Raw genomic sequence first — 6034 nt, forward strand, 5'->3', positions numbered from 1 at the left:
ATAGTTGGGCGGGGCCAGGTCAAACCTCGCGCCACGCGAACGGAACAGAAACGGAATACAAGGTCTCTAACCCGCCCACCCCCACCTCTTTCCCTCCTCTCATGCTTACTTCCCCTTCTCTCCAGCACCCCTCCCTTTTAGAAATCGGTTTGCGAAACCCGATTCCTCAAAATCTCTGCCAATCTGACAGGCTGGCAAGGGAGATAAGAAGACATGCGGAGTTGCGTACCTTGAACGCTCCGCCGTCTAAGGTAATTTGGTTCCAGATGGCATTATCTCTCTGTTGGGATTTGGAATGATAGCACGGCGCACAGCGTTAACCTCAGATTGTGTCGCTGCTTCATATGGCTGCTCTGAGGCGATTGAACTAAACGCATGCACTCGTTGTAGAGGTGAAAAGGTGGAGCAAGGCCAATATCGTTAACGATGGAATTGTAGCCTGCTGATCCGTTCTGCGGAAGGTCCCTTTTTACGAGATTATGGTGAAATTGTTTTTAAGTGTAATTGTAATATCGTTACCAATGCTGCTGAGTGAGTAATTGAAATGTTGATATGAGCTTTTGGAGCGTGTGTGTATTCGGAAAGTGCAGATATCACCATGTGGTTTGCGGCGTTGACCGTGTATTCTCTGTGAGGAGAATTTGATGAGTTTCAGGAAAGCCACAACTGTGTTCTCGGCGCTTTTGTGATGTGGTGTATGCCGTGTGCTTAAACGGATTAAACGGCGATTTGTAATGATATCTTGAACAGCTGGAACTCGCCACTTACAGAATAAAAATTGTATAACATTTTTACAAGTTTTCTTTGGCTCAGTTTTATATATAGACAACTTGTCAAAATGACAGAGCAACGGTGATGAAGTTGATTATTTATTTGAGTATAGATTTTTTAATTGGATGTTCTTGGCAGAGAAAATAAACCACGTTCAAGACGATCTTTCTGTTCTTGGCGGAGGAAAGATTGAGCTCATGCAGTCTGCGCGTCACACTGTTAAAGTAACGAAGTTGTGTTTGATGAAAGTCACTGTGAATCCAGTCATCGTGTCACAGTGTCAAAGTAACAAACAGTGACTGCTGAGATGATTGTCATGGATCGCTTTGGATACTGGGCTTGCCGTTGTCGTGCTTGAGGATGACGTAGACACACCACCAGCACATGATCTCTTTTAGTCAATCATCACTGATAACTAAAAGTGCAAGCTCACGGTTTTTGAGTCACAGTTTCAAAGTAATGAACAGTGACTTGTGAAATGGTTGTTCTAGGCGTCCCCGAGGACGCCTAGTAATTGGGATCAGGTAACTGTTGCCTATGGACAGGATAACTCTGCGGTTTCCTATGGGACACTGCCACATTTACGTCTTGAGTTACTGCCCTTACTACTATCAAACCGAAACTTCGTCGATAGAGACATCACCTGGGCCAGGGGTGTTATCTCCATCGACGGAGTTTCGGGCTGTTGTGCGTGCATAGTACCCGCGTCGGACACGGAGCCGTCTTGGAGCCTCTACTTTTTTTTTTTGAGACATCGCCTGCAAAAACTCCAGATACAGTATTGTGTGATTCTAGGCGTCCCCGAATTGTTGTTGTTGTTGCCATAGTTTACGTTTAGAGCTACTGCCCATACGCCGAGGCCATGCAAAGGTACACACGCCTGAAGTCAAAAATCGTGTTGTGTGTTCAAGTGGTCAGTTTTGAGATTTTGACATATTTATACCAAATAATCCTTTCTAATTCAGGTTCAACCGATGTTTTTCACATAAAACACTTATATTATGCAAAATAAAGGTGTTTCAAAACCAACTGTGTCAAGAATTTATTTTCATTGTGTGTTGAAATGCCAACAATGCATTTGTTTGACTGTTAGTTACGCCAAATTCTCCCAACCCCGTTCCGACATGACACATACCGTGGATTCAGCATTCTCTCCCCTTTCCCGCTGTCATTCTCTCTGTGAATGAACTGGCCAGCACGCTAACTTCCATATAAGGAGGAACGCGTCACACGAGAGCTTGTGATTGGCCTGGATCGGCCACGTGACCAACTTTCACTTCGCTACGCCAACTTCCGGCATTTTGGAAATTGGTCATTGCTGTCCGAAGTTCATCGAAAATATCGGAAAACAAGGATACAAACGCTCAAGATTTGCAAGATTTAGTGCCAGACAGGACTCCGCTTAATCGAGGAAAACGTTCACGCAAGCAGCAGTGCAAAGAAGCAGCCAAGGCTCGCTGGCAAGCGAAAAATGCTGACGAGAACACGATCGGCGAACATACCATTTTTGCAAGTGGAGATGCTGATATCTCGAACGATCTGCTTGCTGATGACAACAATGGAATTGTACCTTTACCAGCTGAACAACCGTGTACTGCCAGACGAAAACTGGATGTTATCAGAGACATATTCTATCTATGTCTCTGATGTTATGAAAGACTACGTTGCTGCAGCTGACGAAACGGACAGTGACAAAGAGCGGTGCTTGAAAAATTTGAAGTCTCTGTTTTCGGCGGTCGCTTGTGGCGAGTGTGGTGGGACCCTGTCGGTGTGCTTTGGTGACAAGATGGGATATTCAAGAGAAATAAGACTGGCTTGTGAGGTATGTAAACTCATTTTATAATTACTATTTTTTTGTATTGTGTTATTTTGCCTTGTTAGTTATTACCAGCTCTCCCAAACTGAGTCTCTCTCTCTTGGAATTTTTCTGATTGAGTTTCAGTTGTCACTGTCAGTGTGGGGGAAAAACTACATAATCTGAAAGCTGTAAGCCCTGATGATAATAGTATTACAAAGGAAATATATTATTGATTATTATCAGTGCTCTTTTTCTCTCCCACTCTCTCTTTCTCTCTCTCAAACTCTCTCTTGCTCTCTAGCTTTTTTGTTGTTTGTTACTAATCTTTTTTGTTGTTTTTGTATTTACCAGGATTGCACCTTCACGAAGCAGCAGCATTCATGTAGCTGACTTGATGGGAGCAACAACATTACTATGGGGTTTGACGTCAACAACTCCATTGTCATGTGCTTCAACGAGTTAGGATGTGGCGAGGCAGCTCTTCGGAAGTTCTCTGCCATCATGTCGATTCCAGGATTGTCGCACAACACCTATCGGCGTATCTCCAAGAAGGTGGGTGGTGCACACAGAGAGGTGACTGCAAATGTCTTGCGGGCAGCTGTTCAAGCTGTGCATGATGCCAATGCACATGGCGACCTGGACTTTGACAACGGTGACAACAGTGACGAAGGTGGTGACGCAGAGTGTGCAGCTAATGATGGTGACAGCAGCGACTCTGCAAATGTTGACAGTGACGACGACAGTAGTCATAGTGGCTCTACTGCTAGCACAGCAAGAAGAGACAGTGATGATGAAGGTGAGGGTCGGCATTGATGGTTACATCGGTCACGAACATTTGCCAACAACTGTTGTTGGACATGCTGTTGAAATAGAATACGTTTTCGACATGATTATTGGACACACTAACCCCGCTTACTTGCCTGCTAATGTTGTCAGTGACCAAGGCTTTCATTTGACTAATCTAGAAGATGGATTGCATCAGGCTTTTGCTGTGTCAAACTACATCCTTGCAACATTTCAGGAATCGACCATTGCCATTCACGGTAACCTGGATAGTCAGTGTTTTTATTTGTTTGATTCCCATGAAAGAAACAGAAATGGCGATCATTCTTCAGGTGGTGCTGCTGTTTTGATGTCATTTGATTCTTTTGCAGATTTGACAGTTTTTTCTAGAAACACATTATCAATGCTTTTACCAATTAACACCTGTTCATTTTTCTCCAAGTTCTATCCAAACTTCTGCTAGTCAGTGTGGACAGAACAAGCTTGGTTCATTCAAACGACGGGCACTGTGGCGTGGTGGTAAGACGTCGGCCTCTTAATCGGAAGGTCGAGGGTTCGAATCCCGGTCGCGGCCGCCTGGTGGGTTAAGTGTGGAGATTTTTCCGATCTCCCAGGTCAACTTATGTGCAGACCTGCCAGTGGCTTATCCCCCTTCGTGTGTACACGCAAGCACAAGACCAACTGCGCACGGAAAAGATCCTGTAATCCATGTCAGAGTTCGGTGGGTTATGGAAACACGAAAATATCCAGCATGCTTCCTCCGAAAGCGGCGTATGGCTGCCTTAATGGCGGGGTAAAAACGGTCATACACGTAAAATTCCACTCGTGCAAAAAACACGAGTGTACGTGGGAGTTTCAGCCCACGAACGCAGAAGAAGAAGAAGAAGGTTCATTCAAACCAGGTCATTCCAGTATGCCAACAGATTTTTGTACTCCAAATCCAGTCAGTACTGCTAGTACTATTAGTGACACTGACAGAGATCAAAAAGAAAAAACAAATCAGCGCAAATGTACCACTTCATCTAAGACTCCTTTGAACATGAAAGGGAAATGTGCCACTGACAGTGACAACGTTGGGATTGAATTGAACCCACAACAGCCTAATTCTTTGTCAGACATTTTTGTTGAACAGGAAAGTATGTCTGTGTTTAACAATGGGCGGAACATGGAAGAAGCTTTCCTACATGCAAATAGTACTTACACTGAATTGAACATACAGGATGTTTGTGAACTTGAACAAAGTTATTTTGCTGGCTTGAGTATGGAGGACATTTCGGAACATATCTCACTTGAACACGCTTATTTCCCTGAGTCACGCACCAGTCATTCATGTGGAAATGTTTCTATGATACACACAGCAACAGCTGAAAATGAAATTGATGCTGATGACAACTGTCATGTTCGTGCTGATGATGACATCAACCTTGGACTTGAACCTGAACACAATTTTTGTTTTTCGCAAAGAGCACATGCTATTGAAGCAACTGTAAATGTTTCATCAAGACTGCCTGTCCATGATTTCATCAATGTTGAACACTCTTTTTCACAGAAAGACAGACGAAAGCGACGCCGTGTTTCCAAAACTAAAACTACAAATGTTTCTCTTGACAGTGCCAACTCGCATGTCCATGATTTCATCAATGTTGAACACTCGTATTTTTCACAGAAATGGATGGCGCAGACTAACATGAACATGTGCTAGAAAAATAATGTAAAATGTTTAAATGTAATCTAATGTCAGTTGTGGGCAAACACTTAACCAAAGTTAAAACGTGACCTCAAAAATGGGGTAATATGCAAAAACTTAAAAAAGATATCAATATGTGATGTCATGTTAAAGCTGTCTGCAAGCAGATTTCTACACCTTCTCGTGTCATGGCCTATCCGATTCCTTATATCTCAAAGTGTCTTCCACTTAATTTTCAGCCCCCTAGAGCAAGTCATTTGGCTGCAATCAAAGGAAACAACAAAAGCAACGAAAACGTTTTTATTTTACTGCGTTTTAGTGAAACATGCAGCCAATAAACACATATTCACTTGCAAAATTATACAACAAACTGTATCAATACATGTTTGTCACATTGCATTGCAAAAAAATTATCTACGATACCAAACCTAGAAAATAAACTGTACTTGCATGTATGCGCGTCTATCTAACCGCACCTGGGATAACTGCAGTGAGTCGTCAAAAATAGTGTTTTTTCTGTGCGTTTTTTGCAAATAATGCAATAACAGCACACACATTTGCTTGCAGAGTTAAACAACAAATTTCACTGATACATGTTAGTCATTTTGCATCCAAAAAGAATGATCTACGACTCCAAACTTTGAAATATAAACTGTACTTATATTAAAATATTGTCAACACGTACTTCAGTTTAAGGCCTAAGTACTTAAGCATTTAGGGTCGAATCTACTTCCGCTATATTCGAAAGGGTGTGCTTGCCAGCTTCTTTAATGCAAAAAATTGAAAATATTATTCATGACGTTGCATTAAAAAAAAAAGAAAGCTTTCAGATCTTAGAATGTCACTTCATGTTTAGACAAAAACTTCAAATTGTTAAAACATGTCATTTTGGGAGGGGTAAAAACTTAAAAAATACTGAAATTTCATGTTGCAAATGCCTTAGTGGGCAAAAACTAAAAAATGTTAAGGTGTGACTTTATCTAGGCACGTTTCAA

The 6034-nt window shown here is 42.2% G+C and overlaps 1 long non-coding RNA gene across 1 annotated transcript in view; it reads left to right on the top strand.

Moving 5' to 3' along the window:
* Window positions 1-1255: 1255 nt before the first annotated feature.
* Window positions 1256-6034, top strand: part of LOC138961682 (uncharacterized) — a 5677-nt gene continuing 898 nt past the window's right edge. The window contains exons 1-3 of the long non-coding RNA XR_011454278.1: window positions 1256-2593; window positions 2921-3838; window positions 4240-6034. The exon at window positions 4240-6034 is cut by the window's right edge and continues 898 nt beyond it. This is a non-coding gene — a long non-coding RNA (uncharacterized lncRNA). The remainder of the gene's footprint in view (window positions 2594-2920; window positions 3839-4239) is intronic.

Source organism: Littorina saxatilis, linkage group LG3 (assembly GCF_037325665.1).
Source record: "Littorina saxatilis isolate snail1 linkage group LG3, US_GU_Lsax_2.0, whole genome shotgun sequence".
Taxonomy (NCBI): domain Eukaryota; kingdom Metazoa; phylum Mollusca; class Gastropoda; order Littorinimorpha; family Littorinidae; genus Littorina; species Littorina saxatilis.